Source organism: Wasmannia auropunctata, unplaced genomic scaffold (assembly GCF_000956235.1).
Source record: "Wasmannia auropunctata unplaced genomic scaffold, wasmannia.A_1.0 LD335903.1, whole genome shotgun sequence".
Lineage (NCBI taxonomy): Eukaryota > Metazoa > Arthropoda > Insecta > Hymenoptera > Formicidae > Wasmannia > Wasmannia auropunctata.
In genome coordinates, this window is record NW_012026987.1 from 1,202,748 (window position 1) to 1,216,336 (window position 13,589).

Genomic DNA, 13,589 nt, shown 5'->3' on the forward strand with positions numbered 1-13,589 from the left:
CGACGGACGCACCGGGCGCGCCGCAAAGACATTCGCCCGTCCTCCGCCATTTCGCGGTCCAGCGGTGGATTGCGAGACACAGGGGTCGGCGGTTAAAAGAGGCGGTCGGCCAGCCGACCGGGCCCGGCAGGGGGAGAAAGGACACCCCACGGCACTGCCCCGCGGGACGGAGAGCTTAAAAATATGATTTTAATACCGCTGCTCCGGGGGTCGCCGTATATCACGCTTTTGTCCGCCTACTATTGTCTCTAACGCCCGGGCCCATACCCTCTCAAAACCACCATCTACCACGTCCACGTCCAGCCCAAACCCATCCCCTTTTCTCTCTCGCGAACCGAATCGTCGCCCCCTCCCCTTTCCCCGTTGCATACCCGACTGGTCTCGACCGTCGCGAAAAACGCTCATAATTGGAAATCTTCGGTCGACGATTGTCACTCGACAATTATCCGCGAGTCCGTTTATCTGCGATCGTAGCTAGTTGCGGTCAGAATTTTTTCTTTTTTAGAGCAATGACGATCTGCCGTCTCAACGCAGTCGAAAGCCGTTTGTTAACGAATTACATGGAAGTCGGATAATACCGCGTGATGTTACGAATGCGGCGGGAGCGTAAATCGGCTCCGGCGCGCTACTGCTTTTTGCCGCCGCCGCCGCCGCGCCGGCCGGGAGAAATTTAGAGATCCGCGGATCCGTAATTTTTATCCGTTTTCAAGAGAGCTTAACGAGCAGCGCTCTCCGGCAAAAAGATTCTATAGGTTTTCCACACGTTCGACTCCTCCGGTTTTACCCGAACCCTTTACCGTGTAATACGCGGCGGGTTTACTGCCCGGCGTTTTCTGCGCATACCACCGAACGACATATCCTCATCCTGATTTAACGTACAGTAATAAAAAAAAAACTCCGACGTCTCTACCCGGATTGCGTATTTCTCCCGCTATTACGTTACTAATCTAAAAATTTCTGCAGCTGCCCGATCTAAAAACTCTCGCCAATCGCGTGTATTCCGCACGACGGTAGAATTCCGGCCGCGCGGTCGTTAATAAGCGGCTATTGTATTCATTCATTATATCTTCTCGTAAAAAATTACCTATATAGGCATACATATTCACGATACATATTAGCGAAAGCGCCGTTTAATCTGACGGGCTGAATTTTAATAACGGTCTTCAACTACACGTAACCGTTGACGCGTACCTACGTCGCTTCGTGGAGATCTGCTGCCGCCGTTCGATGGACCGTTCGAGCGTGTCTTCACCATTGATTTCACACGCACGCGGTGCAATCAATCGCCCGCGAATTTGAGTCGGACCGATGGATAGACGGCATGATGACGTTCTAAAAAAACATTGCACAGCTTACCTTGGTTTCGAAGTTAATGATCGAATTAAATTCTTGAGGCGTTTTTTTTATGTTTCGTGCAGTATTTAAAAGACAGATTAAAACACGATGATAATAAACTTTTTATAGCAAACAAAATGATAAATCGTATTGAATCCACATACCCGGGGTGAAATGAAAACACTGAGAAACAACGGGAAAATTTAGGGCGCGAGGATATAGAGTATGTATAGCTAAACAGATTACGGGTAAAGACATCCGCGCGCCCTGTATTAACCCATATAAAATGGTCCCCACGGTGCAATCAATTGTCGTCAATCCGTAGATAAGATTAGATAAGGGGTAGGGCTGAGCAGGTAGAACAGGGTGGCTCGACATGATTATGGAGATTGTTATCAACCTAAAACGATATATTATTTATGCCGCGATTATTCGATCATTCCTCGATTGCATATTCAGCTGGAGTCTACGAAGCGAATTTGTTTATACGTGGATCGTCATCGGATAATTCGATCGCGCGGCTCTTTATTATTAGAGCGTTGTAAAAAGAAAATACGATACTTCGAATATTTAAATAATACGAATCGTCGGATTTGAATTATTTCGAATCCCGACACGCCAATTCGACTTTATACATTCAGACCTATTCAAATTATTCAAATAACACGACTGTTCGTATAACAGTCCTGCCGTTAGTTTCACTTACGGCGATTCCGTTCCGTGATCTTTATGAAAATTCAAGCGCGTATTACGTAAGCCTGTAGTAATATCAGGGATTTGGAAACGAGGGTAAAACGCGATGGGCGATAGCCCCCCGGGGAACGGCCAGTGGTTTCGATCAATCTCTGTTACTAGTTCGTCCCTAGGGCACGGCGGGCCCTAAGTATTCCACGAATTATACATCGAATCTTCGCCCTTGTACCAATTCCTGTCGCAACTCACAGTGCGAGAAAGAGTGAGATAGAGATAAGATGTGCTTCCCATTTAGCGACACAAGTTGACACAAACGTCTATCTTTGCTGTTACTAGATGTTGAAAAAAAAAAGACAAAATGACGTTTGTGCCGCTAAATGGAAAGCATCCAAGATATCTCGTGCGCGCACGTCACAAATATAAACGTCACAAATAAGAAAAATGAAGTTCTCTTTCTACGTGAAAAGAGGAAGAAGAAAAGAACACAGCGGAAGAAGGGAGAGCATTCAATCGATTGCCTTAAGATCCTTAAGATTAAATAATGGAATAGATAAAGGAAAAATATTAAAGTCCAGTTTTATAAGAGTTGCAGCAAATAATGATTTATGAAAACCCGGATTAACTTATATTATTTAGCAAAAAAGAAAGAAGGTATTACTAGTCTCTGACGACCAAACGCATATCGTTTAATTGCTTTCGACACGAGAGCGAAAAAGTAGCATAATATAAAAACTTTGTAATGTAATACGCTGTACATATTACGGTATGTCGCTATATAATTGCAGAGGGAAAAAGTAATCTCAACTTGCTATGCGCTTTGGCCGCAAACTTTTTTAGAACGTATGTCTCTTTAATTCGAGATAATTGTAATTTTCATTGGCTTTACGGCAATGAAAGTCTCGCGTTGCGCCCGCGCGCTATATTTAATTCCGGCAACGTCACGATTGCGTTTGCAGCCGCGTTCACATGTCCTGCAACTATAAATTGAAATGTCGCTGTTACCGTTACGTTACTAACGACTACTGTAATTATAAATTAAACCTATTTGAGGGGAAAAGAAACACCCGTCGTTCCCCATCTCGCAATTTTTTATGCTGTGCGCATTTTTTTATTCCTTTTTTCTTTAATTTTTACACTTTCGTTTATAAATTAACACTGCGGTTGTTTGCCATTTGCTCAACTTGCACGATTTGTATTAACTAAACGTGTTTTATTACTTTTTACCTGCGTTAAAGGTTCAAATTAAAACGTCAATTTATTGATAGAAATTCGTTTATCGTTTTACCTCCTAACGATTTTTAATACCGGCTATTGTACATCTCAAATCCTGTATATATATTGTCCGTATATTCTTTTTTTCTTACCGCGTTTGCTGTACCTCGACTCTCGCCATTGTCGAGGCTATCCGATCGGGCGCGTCACAAAAATGAAGACCATAAAGATATCCGGAGGATCTTTACGGCGCTTCCTGCACGGGACACGGGGGGGGGGGTGGTACCCCGCAAATCCGGCGAGGTCTTTCTTGGACGAACGGTGAGGGAGAGGGGGAGGGATGGGGTGGCTGATCATGGTGGAACGCGTAATCACCGAGGTGTAATACGTGCGTGCAAACCAACCCCTGCTCACGCCTCGATACGCGCGGTGATAGGCGTTTCGTAGGTAGTCGCACGGCTGGCTCGAAAAGGGAGGTTCCAGCAGTGCCGTGGACTATAATTCTGCATTATCGGTGAGTTCACGGGCCAACGCATCCCCGCGTTGGGGAAAGGGGCGAAACGGTCGCGCTCTCCGTTCTCCGCTAACCCTTTCTACCTGGCGTTGCTTAACACCTCCCTCCCTCCCACGAAAGCTGCGTGTGCGCTTTAAATTTCAATTCTCGATCTAAATAGTAATTACTTTTGCGCAATTAACGCTTTATCAATCGTCTGTTGAAAATTATATACACATAAGGTTCACCATTATTCACAATTCTGCTACATTCCATTCAAGTTTTCTTTATTTATTGGATTATTAACGTAATTTGTGTGAAATCTATTTAGATTTCAGCATTACATAAAACATTTTTATAATTAAAAAATTTTTACCAATTCTGTGTATCTAATTCAAATATGTAATAAATATTGTTTTATTGAAATATATGTAATCTGTAAATAATTATTACTCTTTGCTCAGTATAGAAAAATTTTTTGTAAATGTATCTTTAAAATTAGTAAAAATTTTCTTATTTTTTTCTTATTTACTTTTTAGAAATTAAATATTTATGATATCTAATCATTTAAAATAATTTTCAATACTTCAAGAGTTGTCGATAACTGATGGTACATATTCCAAATTGCAATACTCTTAGTGTATTCGGGGTGTCTCCTTCCCCTCTCGACAATCGCGATTCATTCCGAGCGGTTCGTTGCCGGCTGCAAATCAGCAATTTCTTGATATCGCCGATTTTCCCTAAGTAGAAAAAACGCATCGGGCGAAGAATGACGCGGCGGGACGGTCGACGACGGGGTGGCGAGGTGACCCCCGGTTAGGAATGATTTAAGGGTTGTTATCGGCGAGCGGAGCTGCGGGTCGGGCCGTCCACGTCAGCGGGAACGTTCGTATCAATTCCAGCCATCCCCCGAACCAGCCTTAACTTTACCCACGCTCCCTCTCGCCCGACCCGAGCACCTCCCCCTCCCCCCTTCCGTTCCCTCTCCTTCGGTCCTCTCTCGCATCCCACCCCTGTCTTCCCCGGGCGGGAGACAGGCATTAACCGGGCCGTGGTAACCGGGCCGGACGGCCGAGATTGTCCATACCACTGCCTCTTCTCGTCGGCCTGTACCGACGATCTATTAGATCGGCACGGAGGCTGTGCGGAGCTCTGCGCGCGTTTGGTACGGTCGATGTATCGTCTATCTGGTTAGGTTCACGCGCGAATGCCTCGAGGGGCAATGGCGGGTGATGAATTGGTGATTAAGATGAGCCAGCCGGCCGCGATCGGTGCCGTGCGCTCTCCCAACGGAGCCGCGATATTCCGAATCGATCGCGAGCTTCCCATTCTAAATCCGCGAATCCGACTCGTTCTTCTCTTGCGCTTCATTATAATAAAACATGTAGCTTTGGCATTTCGAAATCAAGATATAATTTATATCTAATATATATCTAATTTATATCTAATATTTATACATGGAAAGAACAATTTTGCTGAATTCAGATCTGAAAATAATTTTTGTTCGATAATCAAAATAATTTTGTGTGAAAATCAAAATGATTGCTAGAATATCGAAATGTTTTATAGCAACACTTATCAGTTTTAACATTCCAATAAATTATTTTAATGATTCAACAAAAAATTATTTTCAGATCTGTTTTTAGCAAAATTTTTAGACCTTTCAACAAAATCGTTCTTTTCGTGTATCTAATATATATATCTAATTATATATTAATACTACATAATGTAGATTGTCATAAATAATTTTTATAGTGCATATATTTTCGGGATCTTTGAATAATGCACTTTAGATTTTTTATGTCGAGATATATTCTTTCAACGAAATGTCAAAAAAATACTTTTTAACTACATTTTTGTGCTATTCGTTACTCATATTCAGTTTAAAGCTTCTAAAAAATTTATTACATCTCATTTTTGCAAAATTCAGAAAAAACGAAGCTAAATATCATTTTATTATAATAATTCTTTTTGGAGAAACACAAAAAAAGAATTGTTTTATAATGCAATGCAGATAAAATCTAGTTTGAGGATATTTTATTTTAGACAAGATTTCAAAAATAATATAAAAATCTGTCCTCACTTACATCTCTATCATCTCAAAATTTTTTTAGAGAAAGAGGACATTTGTACCTATAAAAAAAAAGTTTTAGAAATTTAGGAGATTTTAATGCGAGACATAATTGACCGCTGTCATTTAATTTAAAAAACCGTTATCTGTTCTACACAGCTTTTATTTGGATTCGTTCCGCAGTATGTACACAGTTTCGCAAACAAAGTATAAACCGAATGGGCGACGTTACACGCGTTCGCAACAATCGCAACGATCCGCTTCCGCGGCCCCGGCGACGGGCGAGCAGCGTCTCTGCCGCAATATGAAATTCATACCGGGCGTTCCCTGCAGTCACTACCGGCGGCGGCCGTTGTGGCCGAATGGCAGCGCGCGCCGGCAGCTTTCGACCACGAAACTTTCGAAAACTGGAACTGTCGAAAATTGAAACAGCCGAAACCCCTAAGATTGGACCCCGTGGCTCGCACGGCGGCGTCCGCGGAATTGCGAAACGACGATATCACGTGTACCCGGACACGACGCTAATATTCGCCCGGGACCGACACGGGGAGGTTCAAAACTTTATCCCAACCTTCCGGCATGGCGGCGTGCAACTGCCGGCATGCAAACGAGACTCCGGGGGTGTTTCGAATAGTTGAAGGTTACCAATGTCGAAGGCCGGGAAGATCGAGAGGGAGTCGTGAAAAGGGGTCATATCGACACTCACGCTTTCAGCGTGGTTTCGCACGCAAAAATAATCTCGCGCGATCGAATAGTTACATTAAAATTATCAGTTCATCGTTTTCTCAAATTAAATTCGCGAAGTAAATTTGCGAAGTATTTTTATGATTTCTGGAATAGATGCTGAAATAAATGATAACGGGGAATGATAGCGGGCAACGGACGTTTTGCGTCAATGCCGACTCGCGGGTTGCACTCGAAATTCTGTGGCGAAATTCGCGAGGCGCGAAGAATCCGCGAGTCTCGCAACGGAAACCGTAAAACACGCGACGAAACAACTGAAATATTACCCCTGCTTTTATCTCACGACGGCAGTCTCGTTGGTCTTTGTCGAACGCGATAAACGAAGTTAATTTCCATGCCGGGGGTGCGCGGAGTTATAAAGAGACGCGGGCGCGGGTGCAAGGGAAATTGGGTAAAGCAAGGAAAATTACTATAATCAACCCTACGACGGAGTAACAATTACCTACACATCGCGATGCCTTTAAGGCCCGTATTTGCAGTCGTTACTAGAATCTCGTCTCGCGAGCGTCTCGTGTCAGACGAAATGCTCATGACGGAGTTTTATATATCTTGAAATTTCAGTTCAATAGCCGCGATTTATAATTAGAAACTTAATAGAAAAACTGCGTTCGTATTCAGCTGAAAAGCGAAGAATGATTATATTCAGACATGAAATCTGTGATTCTGTATCGTTATTTCAGCCTTAAAAAATTGTATTATGTATTGATAATTTGATATTGATCTTTCGATGATATATGAACATACATTGTTATACACTGTTAAATCTGTAGTGTTAAAATTAATCTTATTTAAGTCGCCACTGCTCCTAATAAATAGTTATATTTTTAACTTAAACAATGGAGTTAAATAATTTAAAGCAGTTAAAATTTAACCCAACTTTGGTTTAAATTCCATTGCTTAAGTTAAACATAATTATTTATTAGGAGCAGTGACGACTTAAATATAAGGTTAATTTTGACACTATAGATTTAACAGAGTAACGATTATTGATGAAATGATTAATTTAACGGATGACGCAATATGGACGCAGTTTCATCTCTCTCGTTCAAGAAAAAAAAAAAGAAAAAAAACCCGTGCAGCCGTGCGTCGCAAGAAGAATTTTTCCGAACTGCTGTAATATCTCCGATTCCCGACGACGCGACGTCGTGCACATCCGCGTGGGAGCCGCTATTGAATTTATTATTATACATTTATGTAGATTGAAATTAATATTAGGGGCTCGCGTGAGCAAATCCGCGTGGTTGACGGCGCGGTGGCGGCGGCGCGCGGCGCCGCGATTTCGACCGATGATTCCACGGAAATCCCGCGATTGAATTCGAGGTCATGATTAGTTTCTCAGCTTACTTTTCCCCACGCCCTTCTCCGTTCTCGTGAAAGTTTCGGACTGAGATGCTCCCTTATCGTTCCTCCGATTGATTTGCATTTGTTTAATAAAGTAACGCGCGGTTGCACTTCCTCTCGCTCTTTCGCAAGCGGAGCCCCGTTCTCCGCTTGCGCTTATTATATTAATTCGGAAGAGTCGCTGTTAAATTAAATTTCCCAGGAGCCGTTCTTTTACTACGCTTTATTAGGCGGATAAAAGCGGCGCGGTTCTCGCGATTCATTTTTCCTGCAGACGCGCCCGCCGCGCTATCTCGGAAATTGGCGCACGACGCGCGTCTAATCGCGTAATCGCGACGATAAAGGACGGGCAAAAGGCTTTTATTGAACTCCGAGTCATCATAACTCAAGCCGCCGCGAAGCTCGCGGTACAATCGCTCCCGATATACTCATAAACGCGCGCGCGCGGAACCGAGGGCATATATAATGCCTTTATATGCGTATATCCCCATCGCAGTCGTATAAATCTCGATCCTTGCAGAGCCGCGAATTCTTCCATCCGCACATCCGCGGGCGCGCAACACGTGCGCGTGGCAACGCGCGAGAGCGCGCGCGAATATTCCGCGACGTCGAAAATAGATTGTATCCGAAACATCGTGGCGCGGATCGTATATGCTCCTCGTTCTCCGCACTCCGCCGCGTCTCCGGGCGGCGCGTGTAAACAACAGGAATGAAAAACACGCAAAATAGATCGGCGAAATAAACGGCGCGCGATTCGCGATTTGTACACAAGGTAAATCATGCACTTCGATCAAATACCGCGTCTCGCTCGCCACGGTGTTATTCTTCGCCGCACGTGCGCCTTCGCGTATGATACAATAATAATATCGCGCAGACTAACCGGTTATATATTTTAATATAGAAAACGAAACACGCCGCTTCCTTTTCAGACGGCGAGATAAACGTCAAAAATTGGCGAATCGTTTCGCGCAAATGTCGCTCGTGTAGGAATATCCGGAGAGAAGATATATTGGAGGATCAATTTTATTGAGATTTTTTTGCGAGATATCGGCAAGAGGGTTGTTCGTCTGGCAGAGAGCCTGATCTCCGCCGGATGATAAGCTTGTGGAAGAACATTGTGAAAAATGTTGGTATGTGACACGTATTATACATATTCTTTTCGTAACTCATCTCTTTTTTTCTTCTCACTCTTTTCCTTCGATTGAGGTATTTTCTGAAAACGCGTAAACTGCAGAACATACAATATTTATACTTTCGTTTATATTTATATTTACATAATTTTTATTTTTTTTTTATTCAGCAGGTATATGTATGTATATAAACATATGGAGGAGACGTGTTATAATAGAATTATTTATTCCAAACACACGGAAAGAATGATTTTGTTAAAAGGTCTAAAAATTTTACTGAATACAGATCTGAAAATAATTTTTTGTTAAATCGTCAAAATTTTTTGTTGGAATATTAAAACTGACAAGCATTACTGTAAAACGTTTTGATATTCGAGCAATCATTTTGACTTTCACACAAAATTATTTTGATTATTGAACAAAAATTATTTTCAGATCTGAATCCAGCAAAATTATTCTTTCCGTGCATCCAATTGAAAATTTCTTTCTCTCTCAAAATTATCCATACATCTAAAAATGGAGATTCGTTGTCCAACTTCTCATCATATTTTATAGCGCATAATTTTTAACGTTCGAGAGTAGCGGAGACACGCAGTTCGGGAGGAAATAAGCTCCCCGGACTGTTTCGCGTGATATCGTATAACGCGAAGGACATTCGCTTTAAGCTTCTCGCTTGAACGCTTTATGCATTCTTGTCGACGCTGTAAAACCGCCTGAAGCTTTCGTAGTAGTGCCGTTATTCAATTTCACGCGTTTCCGCGACTTCCGCGGGCCGCCCGCTCTCAATCCGCTTAATCCGCGCGCTCGATACGCCGGCTTGAAGACGGCCAGCGGAGCCCTCGTGGGGTACGTCACGTAACGCCAGAATTCGTTCGTCGGCGGCGGTATCCCGAAGGCGGTGCGATCTCTCCCGCGATCGTCGTCGATCTCGTTGCCCGTTCGCGTTGCCGCGCTCTCGCCCGTCTTCGCCTTACCCTTCACGATCTCGAACACCTTGCCGTTCGATCGCCGTCGCGCGGCCACGACGTCCTTCAAGGATTGCTTCAGGCAATTACCGAGTATCCTCAACGCGGCTTTTTTCCGCGCGTTGCCCGGATAATACGCCGTGGTCGTCGCGCCAGGATCGATCGACGGCGGCGTGACGTTCTGACGTGTCGCGTCGGACAGAACGACAGTGGCTGTCCCATTGGGACTCGACGGGCTCCTCATCGTCACGAGTTCGATTGCCGTCGCGTTCGATTTTATTCCCGAGCGGTCACTTTCGGTGGTCAGTCGCGTTACGCCCTTCGGGAAGGAATCCGTGCACGAGCAATAGCGACTCGCGTTGTTACTCGAAGTTTCGGCTCCCAAGGAATCATTGCTTGGACAATGCGGTTGACTCGTCGTCCTGTTCACCGTCGACACGGTTGTCGTCGTCGTTTCTCCCACTAGAAATTTCCTGAAGTGAAATCATCAAATCAGTTATATAGTGTCAATAATTTTCGTCATATTTTGCTGAATTAAGTTTTGCAAAAACGGGAAAAAGTTAATTCTTCTTATTAAAAATATATAATCACGTTTATGATTTATTATCGTTTATCGCAACTTTTCAGTTGAGGTACCGCGAAGCTATTAGCAGCGGAATTTTTTGCGTTAAGGATTAAAGTAAAAAAAAAAAACAAAAAAAAAAAAATTGTCGGCAAAATTGGATACGATTGAAACGCCTGCATATATACAGTACGCCGTAAAACTTGCGTGGATTTAAACCAACCCCCGTAATGGTAGCGATTCGATAAATTCATCATCCAGGACTTTTCTCTCCCTCTCTCTCTTCCCGTTCCTCTTAGCTTAAATCCTAACTTAAATAGACGCGAAACGTGTACCTGGACTAAAGTTCTCAGCGAGTTTGATTACAAGGGAACGTGTCTCCAACTGCACTTACCTTCGGCAAATAAGCTACTGCTGAATTGTTAAAGCTCATTTTCAAAGAATCATGCGATTCGCGCATTTAGAGTTTTCGCGAGGAACTTCCGTCACGTTTCTGCAAATCAAATATTTAGCGAGACGTACGCGCTATTTTAATGCGTCTCGCCGAGACGCGTGTAATCGCTCGTGACAAGAGAGGAGGAGAAATATAATTATTCGAAACATCAAAGTAACTATTCGATTATGTCAAGTATCGTAAGATAATTATCATAACAAGGGAGAGGAGGAGCGATCTCTCTCAAAGAATCAGATTTTATCTTCTTCGCTACCAAGGATTTAATCAAGAAAAAAAAATTCCTTTCGCTCGGCTTACTTTGCGACCTTCGCCTCAGAATCCGTCACGTCAATACGTTCCTCCATTTGGTAATAAGCAACTATCAATAGTCGCATCAGCCGTACGAGTTTAAGCTTGATGATCGACCCGTCGGGTTGAGCTTCTTGAAGCAACAGCAGCCTGGCCCAGTCCGACTTCAGCGTACCGAAGGGCAGGGCGGAAATCGGGCACTTAAATCCGGCGGTCATCATCTTTACGGTAGGCACTTCCGTGAGATCTAATTCGGACAAATAATTCTCGATCTGGTCGACGTCGAGCTTGGCGAACTCCAAGCAGCGATCCGGAATGCTACTCGCGCATTCCGCTGCAAAAAAAGGAAAAAATACGTCGAAGAGCTTGTTTCTCGTTTCAAATCTTTATAAAGCGAATAATCTTTTTTTGGCAGAAATGTGAAAAAATGTAACGTTACAAATACATAATTTTGTTTCTTTTTAATATCCAGAAATAAATCCTTCGATCGAATTTATAGAGATCCAAAAAAAAATAGTTTAATCATGATCGAAAAACAATGCAAATTCAATTCAATATAAGACTGCAAAAAATTAATTTAATTTAATTATTCGTTGTTAAGTTGTAGTTAACTTTTAAGCGCCTATACGATTTTTATTCTTGCGACACGCATTCGTAACGTAGATCTTGAAATAATGTGTAATCTCCGTCTGACGTGTTTCGCGGCGGCGGTAATCCAATGTCGTTAAAGATCGGCGATACCTTCGTTCCGGCGATCCCTTCGGCAAACGTAAAAATGATGTATAGCGTGCGACTTACCGTTGAGAATTATCGCCGCGCAAAGGAGAAGTGAAACGTACGATGACGTTTCTCGCGACATTTCGCGACTCGGACTGTTGCGCGCGGACGAGCGACGGTATGCGCGCATCCCGATTTCGTCGGAATCGGCACATTTTCGAACGCGAACTCGTCGGCAACTCGCGGTAGCACGTGAAATACAAAGCCGTGATTCTCTCGCTCTCCTTGTAAAGCGAGATCGAGTCGCACCCGATCCCTCCGCGCGCCGCGTGTTCGTACGTCCGGGAATGCAGGAAAGTGTTTCCGAACCGCCTGTTTACGCAGCAGGGTCAGCCCATTCGAGAACTTCCTTTGCCGATAATGAAACAGAATCGCGTTTGAATCGCCACTGAATCTGCAACACTAGCGCGTTAAACGTGCACGCTCCCCGCTGAAAATTGTAACGAGAATTTCTTCAAAATTTTCGATATATATTAAATACTTCAACATAGAGCTCGTGTCCCGGAGTTAAAAAAAATTCATGAAATAAAATCCGGTATTAAATAAAGCGTAACATTTTATAGCTTTTTTTTATAGCTTCATCTGCGAGAAGGATTAACTAAATTTTCAATTTTATTGTGTCGAAAACTGTCGATGCCTGTTGCGTATGTGCCAGTTAGATATCTGAAAAAAATCCTCACGGGGATTTCTACCGCGTAATAAAATGAAAAAAAAATCCTACTTTTATTTCTAAGTAAAGAGAAAAAAATTCACATCTGTCGATACGTGTGGACGATTAAAGGAGCAATAAACGAAGACACTATTACCGAGGTAGTTCCATACAGCGTGTCGTTTGTTGATTTATTTTCTGCGCATCTCGTTGTAGATATCGTCATCTTAATACACTCATTCTCACTTTCTTTCCCGTACAAACTATTCTAATTACTCGCTTTATGAAATTTCGCGACGCACTATTTGCAATTGCATTGCATCGACAAACGTTGATACTACTATTATCATCTCTTCGGCCTCACTTTTTTTACAGATACACGCACACACTCTCTCTCTCTCTCTCTCGCTCTCTTTCTCAATATGCATACATATAAAAATTATGTATAGAATCTACCGCACGTCATAATTACAAAGAAACTACGTACATATTTATAACCATCGTAAAAGCAGTATCTCTCTTATTACGAATGCAAATCACATCGACGGACTTGGAGACAGAAAAAGCGATGACTCGTAAAGACAACGTAACAAACTAAAAAAAAGCTCAACAATTTCGCACGATTTTTATATTACAATAATTAAAGGAGAGCCCGAAGAGAGACGCGCTTATCCGAATCCGCACTTACAAATAGCCCGCATTACGGATATAAAAAAAAAAAGATCTGAAAATCGCCCCGCCTGCCGTACACATGTTCGCACACATATATACCTTTATACACGAACTATTTATAATAACACTCTCTCGGTGTAGACGCGTTCTCGTATATCGCGAAATCAAGAGGGCAAGATTTCTCTCTCTCTCTCTCTCTCTCT

At 42.9% G+C, this 13,589-nt stretch overlaps 1 pseudogene; it reads right to left on the reverse strand.

The window, feature by feature from the left end:
- Positions 1–9,446: 9,446 nt before the first annotated feature.
- LOC105455301 lies at positions 9,447–12,406 on the reverse strand (annotated as a pseudogene).
- Positions 12,407–13,589: the final 1,183 nt, after the last annotated feature.